This window comes from Pan paniscus, chromosome 14, assembly GCF_029289425.2.
Source record: "Pan paniscus chromosome 14, NHGRI_mPanPan1-v2.0_pri, whole genome shotgun sequence".
Classification (NCBI taxonomy): Eukaryota; Metazoa; Chordata; class Mammalia; order Primates; family Hominidae; genus Pan; species Pan paniscus.
Window position 1 is genome coordinate 111038123 of NC_073263.2, and position 15404 is coordinate 111053526.

The 15404-nt window shown below is 37.1% G+C and overlaps 1 long non-coding RNA gene across 1 annotated transcript in view; it reads right to left on the reverse strand.

The window, feature by feature from the left end:
- The window catches only part of LOC117975665 (uncharacterized), a 424328-nt gene that overhangs the window by 382865 nt on the left and 26059 nt on the right, over positions 1-15404 (reverse strand). The window contains exon 6 of the long non-coding RNA XR_010109649.1: positions 13330-13419. This is a non-coding gene — a long non-coding RNA (uncharacterized LOC117975665). The remainder of the gene's footprint in view (positions 1-13329; positions 13420-15404) is intronic.

Here is a 15404-nt window from a genome sequence, read left to right on the forward strand (position 1 = left end):
AACTGACATGAGAAAGCATTCAACAAATATTTAGCGCCCCCAAAATAATAAAGCCTTCCTGCTGAATACTGGAGCTTATTAGCAAACATTGTACTTCACCATACAATCAGCATGTTATTAAAAAATTAATGCCTGTGAAATGAGTTTTTGATACAAAGCTGCATGGCTGTGACTTTTTTTTTTTTTGGCTTTTTAAAACATTAATATCCTCAATAATTCATCTTTTATTCCTTTAGCCTTACTAAATATTAAATGGGTTAAAGTTAAATATTTGAAAACTACCAGCTCAAACCTCAGAGAGGGCATAGCCATGCCCCAGCTCTGAGGGTGCCGCCTCTTGCTAGCGTTTTGTCAAACATGGTAACTGGCATGTCTGCTGGCCCTGGGCTAGTCACTTTCTTCTCTTGGATATTACCTGCTGGACAATTGAGCTTTCTGCATGCACCTTGTCACCTCTGAGCTGCTAATGACATTACAAAGGGTTACCACAAAAATGAGAACCCCAAAACATAAGAGGAGGTGTGCATTGATTGGCTACCTAGGTCCACTGGGCTCAGAGAAAGGGAGAGCTAACAGTCATTGGCCATAGTCAGCACGGACAATCTGGCTGGGTTACCAGACCACCCTCTGGCCTTTGTTCACTCACCCCCATCCCTGGTCACCATCACATTACCCCCAGTAATCTGGTTAAGTGAGGCAACAGCAGGGGCCCTTCTCTGCTGAATAATCTACATAATTTTATCTGAGTTGATCTGAGCCAAGAGACTTACATTCCTCTCTCGTTTGGCCCCTTGATAGCAGACGCCTTTTAATTATTAGGAGTATTGTTTCTACTAGACTGAGAAATTAATTTTATGATGCATGCTTGGGACATAACTTTCAGGGTAATATTCATCCAAGGGTTTCCATTGCAATTTATCAACGTTGCTCATCTATCAGCGTGAGACTTTGTTAAGGTTGACAACAATTACTACACTACTGATGCTAAAAACAGATGAACTTCTTTTTCTTTGAAACAGTATTTGCATATGGACTGAGAGATGTGGTTACTTTGAAGTAAATAGCTTTCATTTTAAATGTCCACAATAAGAGCAACTCAGGAGTATTCTACAACGGCCTACAAGAAACCTCCCGGCTAGAACTGAGAAAACTTGCACCTGCTCCTCAAAAACAAACACCAAAGAATGAATGCCTCAAGGTCAAACTATGCTGCAGTGACAATTCTGAATCCCGTAACCTAACAATATTTCAACCTCATAGAAGAACGTAAACTCTACCATATCTAAATTTGACCTTCTGCTTAGCAAGCATCCATAAACAAGCTCATAATGTCATCACTCAAAAAACAAAGTGGAATTGGTATGTGGCACTAGGATAGGCTGTGGTGACACTGACGTTAACCCAACCAACCACCCTCTGTCCTCCTCCTGACCCTCCAACAGACCTCCTCAACCAACGTCAGCACAGACACTCTTCATGCTGTAACTACTAAACAGAGGTTTCTGATGACAGTAACAGTTTTTCACAGAGCAGCGTACGCTGTAAGCTGTGACTGGACAGGAAATACAATGAAAATGCTAACTGGCATCACAGATCCCACTTTCATGTTTTATTAATGACATCTGCACCATATTTGTAAAATAATTTACATAATATGTTAATTCTCCAAGGAGGAGGGAATGGGAGCTCATAATTGCATATGGAATCAGCACTTTCTCTGCCTCTACCAAGAGTACATAATGCTTTAGATTTTTCTAATAGTGGCTCTTTTTAGGATGGGTTATATTTAAAAGTCAGTCAAGATTAAATTTTTAAATCTACTTTTTGGGATATAGACGCATTAGTAAATGTTCATGGTGGCTTTAGACCTGGCGGTGCACTAGTTTTATGTTAAAGAATTAGGGAAGATTCAATAGTAAATGAGTGCACACAAAATGAAATGCAAGACTGCTTGGAACTCATAAAAGCACTTGGAATCTGGTTGCTGATACTCTCATAAGATTTCCTGGATTTCCAGTCTTTTTATTGATATATTTTTTATTCTGGAACTTTTTTCATATGATTTGGAAATGCCACACTATGACCGTTTTTTTGAGACGGAGTCTCGCTCTGTCGCCCAGGCTGGAGTGCAGTGCCGTGATCTCGGCTCACTGCAAGCTCCGCCTCCCAGGTTCACGCCATTCTCCTGCCTCAGCCTCCTGAGTAGCTGGGACTACAGGCGCCCGCCACCACGCCCGGCTAAATTTTTGTATTTTTAGTAGAGTCGGGGTTTCACCGTGTTAGCCAGGATGGTCTCCATCTCCTGACCTCATGATCCGCCTGCCTCGGCCTCCCAAAGTACTGGGATTACACGTGAGCCGCCGCGTCCGGCCCATGATCTTCTTAAATGGAGGGACTTGCCAAAATTGCTCTAGAACTTTCAGTGAGTTAGGCAAAGGAACCACCAGCATAAGGAAACCAGAGTTCAGGCAGGGCCATGCTCCATGGGCACATGATAAAGCCAGAAGAGCTGCCAACTCATAGAATCCAGTGTGATCTAGAGCTGCTTTTGATTTTTAAAATCATGGGCTATGGTTCCATAGGCAGCCCCACATGGCTCAACTGATCTCAGCCTTTTTAAAGTTTATCAAGTTGCTCCTTTTTTTTTTTAACATTAATGGTACTAGTCGTATAAGCATGCCTATTTTGACGATTTTTAAAAATGAAACTGGAATTCGTCTTATTCCCAGGCTACTGATGGTTTGTGAGTTAAGTTTGTAATTATGGTGTAACTTACAAGCTAGGGTGGTAAGTAAAACCACTATGTTCTGAAACCTGATAAAGGAGGCTTTCTAGAGAGCATTCCTCAGCCCTGGAAACATCATAGTAACTGGAAAATCTCATTTTTCTCTGTATTCACTGCTCTCAAATGAAGAGGATCAGATAGGAAGATGGGGCTCCCTTCAAGTTTGTGCCTTTGAATTCTGGAAGATGCTGCTTATTCAATCAAGGCAGTATGTAAAAGTGGCCAAATACATAGTAATGACAACTAAATAAGAAGATGCAGAAAAAGGAAAGAAAATATGTTTTGATACATTACCTACTTTCTCCCCTATTTTAGGAGTTTAGGAGTCTCCCAGGAGCAGTGACCACTGAGAACCAAAGGTTGTATTCTTCAACCCTGGTCCTAATAAAACACTTGTCACATAGAGCTGGTTACCGTGACAGATGCCAAATTGCCTGAGCTACACAGTTTCTCGCTTCATCTTTAGCATCAAGATTATTTCAGGCCCTTTTCAGGATTTAATTATTTTAGTTATTCCATGTGGTTATTCACACGCATAAGAATTACATTTCACTCGTTCTGTTACTCGTTGATTAATGAGTACATTCACTGAACACCTATTACGTGTCAGGTACTGTGCTCTCTGATAGTACTGGTACCTCCAAAGGGTGCCTCACTGACAGAGGAAATTGATTTCTCCCTCCACCTTATTTCCCAATGTCAAATTTCTGAGTCCTAATTAGTGTGTTTGTTGTTTTTTGTTTTGTTTTGTTTTTTGCCTTTGACAATCTGTTTTCTTTCTATGAAAACGGGAAATAAAAGAGGATGCTTGGAATGTCGACACCACTTCTGGGTGGATTATTATCTCTCTAGATTAACTCTATCTTGGCTTCCTTATCTATTCAAACACCGGTAGCCTGAACCAAAAAGCTACTGAACCAAACTGGCAACTGAACCAACTGAACCAAAAAGCTGGCAACTGAACCAAAAAGCTACAAGAAAAATTGTGGGAGGCCTCGTGGTCCTTTCAACAGCAGAATTATTTTCACTGGAAAGCTCAACAGACAACTGATTCTTCAAATATTCTCCCCAACAATTCCCTCAAACAAGTCAAAGAACCTGAGACAAACGTCAATGCTAAGGTAGGCTGCGTGTTCATTCCACCACTGTGTAATACCACAGAGACAGGTATGAGAGTACTAATCGAGGCCTGCGTTTCCACATTTAAAAGGTGCAAACCAAACTAGGAAACTACTGAATAAAGTATCACCTGCCTTCTAACTGGATAAATATATCCTTATAATTACAAAATTAATTGAATGTGCATAGACCTAAATGTCTCCCTAGTCTGGAGAGGTTTAGATAAGTAACAAAATAATTACATACAAAATTCATAAGTTATGATATATTTCATACAATTTTTTCTTATCATTATTTTAGAAAATTCACTAATTAGGGGGCTATAATAAAGACTCTTCTGCATAATTTGTGTTCTACTGACACAAAGTAAGCAATTTTGGGGGATCACCATAGCTTTTAAATTTTTGTAGGAAGTTTTTTGTTATTTTAGATTGGAATAACATCACACTGCTGAAGCAATAGACACTGGTATTATTAATAAAATTCACAAAGTAATTTGTAGATTTGAAAATAAGCCGTGAGCTTTACATCTAGCATTCAAACATTGTAATAAGGTTGTATAGGATGAATCATTGTCATTGTAGAAAATGTAAAAACATTTTAATTTTATTGTATAAATGACTACAATTTACAAAGCAGTTTTTGGCTAAATGAGTAACTAGATTCACAAAGTATTTTTAAAATTATTCTTTCAAATTTTTCACTGCAAGAGAATTTTAAATTAAACCAAAAATAGAAGTATGTTGTTCATGGTCAGAACAGTCTATATAGAAATCCATTTGAAGATCATTTGCATATGAATCTTCTTTATGATAGTCATGCAAAATTCAAATCATGATAATGAGTAACAAAATTTTACACAAAAATATGTAAGCAAGCTACAATGCCCTTTTGAAAATTTAATAGAACTCTTATTAAATACTTTTATTCTCAAAATTCACAATTTTGTGTTCAATATCCATCGAGTTCCCATGTAAAAAAAATTGGTTACGTGCTTCAAAATTAAATATTTGGAAATACATATATATATATAAAAATTTAAGAGCAATTTGATGTATTTAATGTTAGAAAATGTTTCTCAGGCCATCTCATACAACTGTTGTGAAATGTGTGCTAATTCACAAATACCTTCTGAACAAAATTTAGTATATGAAGAGAAGGAGGAACCTAGGTGCTCAGTGTTGCTGAGGAATGATACTTCATTATGCAAGAGTCTATTGCATCTGTGCTCTCTGAAAAGAAGAATTTGACAAGCTAATTAATTTGTCGTTTCTTTTATCTAAGTGTTTCTGCCTCATATCCCCTCTGCCCTGAAAAGCAGCATCTATCTTTGGTGTTGGCAGCAGCACAACCCCAAACCTTCATGCATTTAGTTTCCTTTATGTCAAGGACACAGCAGTAGATATGGGAAATGTATTTCTGGGAATCTATGTGGTGCTATTGTGGTGAGATATTTGGAGTTATGGGTTGCATTGGAAAGTGCTAACAACCTCCATAGAAGCTAAGCAGAAGGTGGACCTGGAAAACTCAAAGTAGGGGCTATTTTACAACTAGTACAACCGTACTATCATGTGCCAGTGGAATAATGCATTTGCCTGGCACCTACAAGGCAACCACAATATTTATTAAATAAATTAATAAAAAACGAATGAAGACAGAATAAATGAAAAGAGGATGTTGTGTCCATCATGAAAACACCCAGGTGTATCAATAATTATGTTACAGTTTGAAGGAAGTATATTGAAATTGGGTATAAGTAGAAAGGAATAAGTATCATTTGGCAGTATCATTACTGCCAAAGAAGAATTTTCCTCTACAGACCTGATCATCAGGTGTGTTTTAATACAGAGATATACAAACCTGAGCAGTCCCAAGCTCACCCCTGGCCTCCTATCACTCTCTCTCTCTCTCTCTCTCTCTCTCTATATATATATATATACACTGTATGATTAGAACAATTGTCAACTTTTAAGTGTTTGGTTAACAGTTTGAAGTTTTACTTCTGAAACCCCAATACTTCCTTGCAACCCAAACAGAAATATCAGAATACAGCCAGGTCTGTCCTTTTGGTATTTCCAAGTCCAAATACCAAAAGGAAATCAAGCAAGCATCATTCTAGTCATAATACCCCAGAATAAGCCAATTGCCTTGAGCCTGGAGCCCATTCTAGGCTGCAAATGCAGCCAATGCCTCTGCATTTATACCATAACTTTGAAGGGGGAGAGGTGGGGCCATAGAACAGAAGGAAAAATAGGCTCAAGAAACTAAATTGAGAGTAAGAAAGACCAAGATGGCAGAGTATGAAAATACCAGCCTTCATCTCCCCACAAACAAGCAAAACTAGATAGCTATTCACAAACCAAACCAGCCCAGACAGGGTTCAAGGGACCATTAAAGAATCTTCAGCAACACTGTGAAGGAAAAACAAAAAAGAAAGAATACTCAAATAGAAAAGATCATTGGTGAGATCAGCATCCCTGAGATGCCAGGAGATGGTGAAGAGCAAAGAAGAAAGGCAGAGGCTATTGGCATCAGACGCAGTGGAAATCACAATGGTCCCCAGTGTCCTGCTCCACAGAGGACACCAACATCTTTTGCCACTAAAGTAACCAGTAGCCATTTCCACCAAGGAACCCCAGAAAGGAAGGTGTGCCTGCATATCCCTCCTCCGCCAAGAAGCAGCTGATGATGAGCTGCTTCAAGAAAGGAGCCACCACCTTTCCCAAGTTCTCCCATGCCCTAGTACTGGAGCCTCACTTTCCCACAAGTGCCCATATTCCAGACCCAAGCTCTGTGGCAGTGGTGGGCCTGCCCATGTGTCAGACACCACAGCTATCACCACAGTGAGCTAGCTGGCACTCTGGCCCTAGAGCCAAGCCCTTGATGCTTATACATATACTCCAAGACCTGGCTCAGCTGCCACAGATAACTAGGCCTCATCCCAATCCCAGAGCCACCGTAACTTTGCATATACCTGTGCTCTTATTCTCAGTTTCCCAGCTGTTTCACAGACATTCATCTCTCACAAACATTACCAACGCAGTAGCAGAAGAGCTGCCTGCACCCTGGGCACCAATAACATTACTGCCCCCCGAAGCCAGAGTCCTTCCATGTACACCCATGCTTCAGGCCTCAGCTCCATGGCCACTACAGAGGTGGCACTCATCAGACACTCATGCCACCACTACCACAGGGAAGCCCACAAGCCAGACCCAGTACCAACAGGGATCCCCTCAGCCACAACTTCATTAGTGAGAGAAAAAGAGATCTGGAGGACATTAGCAGCCATTGCCACTGAAGATCTCATCAACTCTCACCACCACTATGACCACCCACAACATTAGTCCCTGAGAATCCCTGTAACCTTCATCAACACTGACCTCAGCTGACAGAACTGCTCAGAGAATACACAGCTGTGCCCTCATCAGTGGCAGAACTCTTGCACACCACAGCAAACACTCTCAAACCTATAGGAAAATAAATTTACACAGCAAAATTAGCCCATAAAGTCTGCAAGAGGTGATCTCTTCACCAAATGTGCAGAAATCAATGTAAGGCAACAAGAAACATTAAAAAAAATAATAAAGAGACATAACATCACCAAAAAACCCCACAATAATCTTTCAGTAGCTGACTCCAAAGAAATGGAGATATGCAAACTGTGTGACAAAGAATTCAAAATAATTGGTTTAAGGAAGCTCAGCAGAAAGAATTCAACAAAATTAGAAAAATAATAAATGACCAAAACAAGAAATTTAACTGATTTAAATCATAAAAAAAATCAAACAAAATTCCTGGAACTTAAACATATAATGAAAGAAAGAAAAAAATGCAATAGAAAGTGTCAAGAGTAGAAATGATCAAGCAGAAGAAATAATTTATAAACCTGAAGACAGCTTATTTGAAAATGTACAGTCAAAGGAGAAAGAATGAGGATGAATGAAGAAATTTTATGAGATTTGTGAAATAAAATCAAAAGAGCAAATGTGTGAGTTGCAGGAGTTAAAGGAGGAGAAGAGACAAACAAAAGAGTGCAATGATTATTTTTAAAAATAATAACAGAAACATTTCAAATATGGGGAAAATATAAATACCCAGTTATAGAAAGTCAGAGGTTGGAATAAGATTCAATCCAAAGAAACCTACACAAGATATATTATAATCATACTACAAAAATCAAAGACAGAGAGGATTCTGAAAGCAACAAGAGAAAATAAGCAAAAAACATATAAAGGAGTTCCAATAAGGCTAGTAGCATGTTTCTTGGCAGAGAACTTACAGGTCATGAGAGACTGGGAGGATATATTCAAAGCGTTGAGGGAAAAAACTGCCAAGGATAGTGTACACAGCAAAGTTGGCCTTCAAAAGTGAAAGAAGGATAAAGACCTTCCCAGACATAGAAACACTGAAGGAGTTCACCATCACTAGACCTATCTTACAATAAATGCTAAGGAAAGTTCTTCAAGCTGGAATACAAGAACACTAATTAGTAACACAAAAACCAATAAAAATGTAAAACCCATTGGTAAGAGCAAGTACAGCGTCAAATTCAGAATACTCTAATAATGTGTTGGTGGTATGTAAATCCCTTATATCTTTAGTATCAAGGTTAAAGGAAAACTATTAAAATATGTAGCCCTAATAAATTAGGGTATTTTCAACAGAAAATTATGTAAATTGTGACATCAAAAGCATAAAGTGTGAGACTGAGGGTGGTAAAAGTATAACTATTTAGTACAATCAAATTTAAGTTGTTATCAGCTTAAAATAGGCTGTTAGAAGTTTTAGATAAGCCTTATAGTAACCACAAAGCAAAAAACTATATTAGATACACAGAAAATTAAAAGTAAGGAATTAAAGCATACCACTAGAGAAAATAATCTAATCACAGAAAAAGGCAGCAAAAGAGGAAGAACAAAAAAATTTACAAAACAACAAAATAATTAACAAAATGGGAATAGTCTTTCCCTATGAATAATTACCTTGAATGCAAATAGATTAAATATTTTTATTAAGAATCATAGGGTGGGTGAATGGATAAAAAATGAAGACCCAACCATATTATAAGAGACCCATCTTATTTTGAAGGATACAGATGGACTAAAAAGTGATGGGATAGAAAAAGATATTCCAAACAAATGGAACAAAAAGAGAGCAGGAATAGCTACACCTATATCAGATAAAACAGATTTTCAGTCAAAAACTATAAAAATAGACAGAGAAAGTCCTTAAATAACGATAAATGGATCAATGAATCAAGAAGCTATAACAACAATTAATACATATACACCCAATATAGGAGCACCTAAAAATACAAAGCAATTAGAGAGAGACTGCAATGCAATAATAATAAGGGACTTAAATATACCCACTTTCTACCATGGACAATGATCCAGACAGAAAATCAATAACGAAACACTGGACTTGAACTGAGCCTTTGACCAAATGGACCTAATAGACATACACAGAACATTCCATCCAACTGCACCAAAATACAAATTATCTTCAAATGCACACAGAATATTCTCCAAGATAGGTCATATGTTAGGCCACAAAAAACATCATAACACACTTTAAAAGATTGAAATCATAGCACGTATCTTTTCTGATGACAAGAATATGAAATTAGAAATCAATAACAAGAATTTTGGAAAATTCACTAATATGTGGAAATTAAACATGTTTCTATACAAAAGATCAAATAAGAACTTTAAAGACAAAATTTAAAATATCTTGACATAAAAGAAAATGGTAATACAACATACCAAACTTATGAAATGCAGCAAAAGCAGATCTAAGAGGGAAGTTTATAGCAATAAACATCTACATCAAAAAAGAAAAAAAATATCTCAAATGAAAAACCTAAAGTTCACCTCAAGGAACTAGAAAAAGATGAACAAACTAAGCCCAAAGTGAATAAAGAAAGAAAAACAATAATGCTCAGAGCACAAATAAATTAAACAGAGACTAGATAAACAACAGTAAAGATGAACAAAACTAAGTGTTGGTTTCTTGAAAAGATGAACAAAATTGACAAACCATTATCTAGACTAACCAAGAAAAAAAAGAGAGAAGACTGAAATAAATAAAATTAGAACCAAAAGAGAAGACGCTACAGTTGATACACAGAAATGCAAGGGACCATAAGAAACTACTATGAACAGTTATTCATCAACATGTTGGATAACCTAGAAGAAACAGATAATTTCCTAGACCCATCTAACCTACCAAGATTGAATCATGAAGCAATCAACAATCTGAACAGACTAATAACACATAAAAAATTAAATCTATAATAAAATATCCCATCAAAGAAAAGTTCAGAACCTGATGGCTTTGTTGCTGAATTCTACCAAACACTGAAAGAAAAACTAGTACCAATCCTTTTCACACTCTCCCAAAAAATTAAATAAAAGGGAATACCTCCAAACTCATTTTACAAGGCCAGCATTACAATTATACCAATCAATGACAAGAAAACCAGAAGAAAAGAAAATTACAGACCAATAACCATGAAGAACTTACATGCAAAAATCCACAACAAAATACTAGCAAACCTAATTCAATGCACATGAAGAATCATTCACCATGTCCACGTGAAATTTGTTCCTAGGATGCAAGGGTGGCTCAAGATATGCAAATCAATAAATGCAATGCACCTCATTAACAGAATGAAGGACAAAAATCACATGATCACTTCAACAGATGCAGAAAAGTCATCCAACAAAATTCAACCTCCTATTATGATACAAACTCTCAACAAATTAGAAACAGAAAAAAAAAATGTACTTCAACACAATAAAGGCCATATATACCAACCCAATAACTAATATCATGCTCAACAGTAAAAAGTTGAAATCTTTTCCCATGAGATCAGGAACAAAAAAAGAATGTCCACTCTTGCCATTTTGCTTCAACATAGTACTGGAAGTCCTAGCCAGAGCGACTAAGCAAGAACAAGAATTAAAAAGCATCAAAATTGGAAAAGAATAAGTTAAAGTTTCTGTTTTCATATGACATGACTTTATATGTGGAAAACTCTAAGGACTCTACCAAAAAAACTGATAAAAGTAATAAACAAATTCAGTGTAGTTGCAGGATACAAAATCAATATACAAAAATTAGTAGCATTCTATTTTTTTAGTAGTGGATTCTATACCCTAACAACAAACTATTCAGAAAAAAGATTAAGAAAATATCCCATTCATAATAGCAGCAAACAAACAAAGAGGAATAAATGTAGCCAAAGAGGTAAAAGACTTGTACACTGCAACTATAAAATGCTGATGAAAGAAACTGAAGACAAAAATAAAATGAAAGATATCCTGTGTTCATGAACCAGAAGGATTATTTTGTTAAAATGTTCACATTTTAACAAAATGTGGGCAATTTACAGATTTAATGCAATCTCTATCAAAATAACAATGACATTTTTCAAAGAAATAGGAAAAAATCATAAAATCTGTATGGCGCCTCAACAGACTTTCAATAGCAAAACCAATTGAGCAAAAAGAACAAAGCCAAAGGTATCACACCACCTGACTTCCAAATATATGATAAAGCTATCATAATCAAAAGAGCATGGTATTGGTGTAAAAACAGGCATACAGACCAGTGAAACAGAATAGAGAACACAAAAATAAATCTCCACCTGTATAGTCGATTAATTTCAACAAAGGTTCCAAGGATACATGATGGGGAAAGAGTTGTCTCTTCAATAAACGGTATTAGGAAAACCGAGTATCTACATGTAGAAGCATGAAATTGGATGTTTATTTCATACCATATAGAAAAGTCAACTCAAAACAGATAAACAACTTAAATATAAGACCTGACACTGTAAAGCTGCTATGCTAGAAGAAAACATAAGGAAAACATGACATTGGTCTGGGCAATTATTTCTTGGATCGGACTCCAAAACTACAACAATGAAAACAACAATGGACAAATGGGATTACATGAAAATAAGAAGCTTCTGTGCAGCAAAGTAAACAATGAAGAGAGTGAAGAGATAGCCCATGAAATAAGAGAGAATATTTGTAAACCATACATCAGATAAGGGGCTAATATCCAAAATATATAAGGAACTCAAACAACTCAATGACAAAAAAACACCCAACTTAAAAATGGGAAAAGAATCTTAAGGGATATTTCTCAAAAGAAGAGATATGAATAGCCAACAGATATATTTAAAAAGTCAGTGTCTCTAATCATCAGGGAAATGCTAATTAAAACAATGAGATAACATCTGACACCTGTTAGAATGGCTATTATCAAAAAGATGAATGATAAGTATTGGTAAAAATGTGGAGAACAGGGAACTCTTGTGTACTGTTGATGGGAATGTAAATTAGTATAGCCATTTTGGAAAATAGTATGGTGACACCTCAAAAAACTAAAGACAGAATTCCCACATGATCCAACAATTTCACTTCTGGGCAAGTATCCAAAGGAATTGATATCAGCACTCCCATGTTTAGTTTATCACTATTTACAATAGCCAAGATATGGAAGCAACCTAATTGGTCATCAGTAGGTGAAGGGATAAAGAAAATGTGGTATGTATACACGATAAAGTACTATAATCTTTATCTTTTTTTTTTCTTTTGAGACACGGTCTTGCTCTGTTGCCCAGGCTAGAGTGCAGTGGTGTGATCATGGTTCACTGCAGCCTCAACCTCCCAGGCTCAAGCAACCTTCCCACCTCAGCCTCCTGAGGAGCTGGGACTACAGACATGCACCACCATGTGCCTGGCAATTTTTTGTATTTTTTTATAGAGACAATGTAATACTATTTGGTTTTTCAAAAGAAGGAAATTCTGTCGTTTGTGACAACACAGATAAACCTGGAAGACAATGTGTTAGATGAAGTAAGCCTGTCACAGAAAGACAAAGACCACATGATCTCGCTTATATGTGAAATCTAAAAAAAAGTCAAACTCATAGAAACAGTAAAATGGTTGTTACCAGAAGCTGAGGAGTGGAGCAATTGAGAAGATGTTTGTCAAAGGATACAAAATTTCAGGTAGACAGAAGGAATAAATTCAAGATCTCTATTTCATAACACGGTGACTACAGTTAAAAACAACATATTGTATATCTGAAAAATGCTACAACAGATTTTAAGTATTCTCACTATAAAAAAAGTGTGTGTGATGTAATGCGTATGTTAAATAGCTTGATTTCGCCATTCCACAATGTATACATATATTAAAACAATATGTTGTACACTATAAGCACATACAATTTTTAATAAAGAAAAAGAGTAAGACTGGAAAAAGACAAATGTTAAGTTTCACCTGACCCTCTAAAAAAAACTGAAAGAAAAAGAACTTGATATGGAAAAATAGGAAATAAACTCTAAAATGTGATCACAACCTACAGAGAAATTCTGGAGGAGCAATGGATGCTCCTGTTCAGCTTACCCTTATCTGGCCTCCACTCCTGGGTCCTGAACTCTGTGAGGAAAGGACTTCGTACTATTCAGCCTTGAATTCCCAGGGTTCACACTGTGTCTGGAAAATAATGGGCGTGCGAAAAATGCCGCTGTTGACTGAATCTCTGCAGTCTATAAGTGGCATATTACAAGAATTCAGCATTAAACTCTCATGACAAACACCTCACCTTGGCGCTTAAGTTATGTAACCCCCCTCCTCTTTTTGTGCCAAATGGGGGTAGTTTCAGAAAGACTCATTTAGTGAGATTTATCTTTCCCAAGCACTGATTCTATACTACAGTTTAAGAAGAAAGCATTTGAATTTTAAGTTTTGATGCAATGTATATTAAGTGAGGGTCTTTAAACAGGAACTTGAATCAGTTCAGGATATATATATATATCCTGATGTACATGTATCTGTACATGCATCTGAGATACATGTACAGAACGTGCAGGTTTGTTACCTATGTATACACGTGCCTTGGTGGTTTGCTACACCCATCAACCCATCATCTACATTAGGTATTTCTCCTGCTATCCCTCCCCTAGCCCCCCAACCCCAACAGGCCCCATTTTGTGATGTTCCCCTCCCTGTGTCCATGTGTTCTCATTGTTCAACTCCCAATTATGAGTGAGAACATGTGGTGTTTGGTTTTCTTTTCCTATGTTAGTTTGCTGTGAATCATGGTTTCCAGCTTCATCCATGTCCCTACAAAGGACATGAACTCATCATTTTTTATGGCTGCATAGTATTCCATAGTGCATATGTGCCACATTTTATTTATTCAGTCTATCATTGATGGGCATTTGGGTTGGTTCCAAGTCTTTGCTATTGTGAATAGTGCTGCAGTAAACATACATGTGTATGTGTCTTTATAGTAGAATGATTTCTAATCCTTTGGGTATATACCCAGTAATGGGGTTGCTGGGTCAAATGGTATTCTGCTTCTACATCCTTGAAAAATCACCACACTGTCTTCCACAATGGTCGAACTAATTTACACTCCCACCTGTCAGGTACTAGGAATGATTACAAGAAACAAGTGAGCCTCGTTTATATCTAATACCAAAAAGATGGGCTGAACATTCACCAATCAAGCAGAGATATGCATGGTGGATTTTCTGCAATAGCAAAATGATAAACATCAAATAATCCTGCAGAGCAGGCTATTTCAATTCATTTTAAAAGATCTCTATTGCAGTTAATTCTTCTCATCAGTCATATTGGAAGTCATGTGGCTTGGGGCAGATGACTACCTTATGCATTTCTGTAGCCTCAGTACTTTACATGGGGCCCTCAATATAGTAGCCACTCAATAAATGCACAAGGAAGAAAGGAAGAAATGAGGAAAAGAGGACAGGAAGAGAAATAAGGAATAGAAGGAAGGAATAATTCTTCCCAGTGTAACTGGCAACACCAGCTCTGAGATTTTTTTTTTTTTCCAAGTGAAACCCTTTTTGTGCAGTTAGTTACCAAATTTCAAAATGTCTAAGAATAACTGGGGAACACATTAAACTACGTATTCCTGAATCCTTCAGTCATCTCCCTGTCAATATTCCTACTCAGCAGGTCTGGGGTAGGACCCAGGAGCCTGCATTACTCACAAGTACTGCAGAAAATAGGGTAGAGATGGTCAGGGGACAACACAGAGAAGCACTGCTCTGTGGTGGCAAGCTCTGAGTCCTTAGCAGAATTAATATATGTTCACATTCTACAACAGACCCCACCCTGCTTTTGGAGAACAATTCTGGCTTTGCCTTTAGCTACCCCTCCACCCCACCTCTGTGTTCCATAGGGTAGACTTCCTATTGGGTTCCCTGATTTTTTAAAGGAAAGAATGACTCTACCCCTGCTTATCTGGTTGCCAAGGTCTATGTTCTGTCCCTAATCAGCAATTAAAGCAATCCGTATTCCAACGAATGAATATAATTGTTATCTCCTGCCATTCAGCGGCTTGCCAAAGGTTGATTTCCATCAAACAACACTTGAGCAAGATAATCTAAAGGATGCTACAATCTAAAGAGTCTAAGTTCCATCTTTGGACCAAATCAAAGACTAGATGA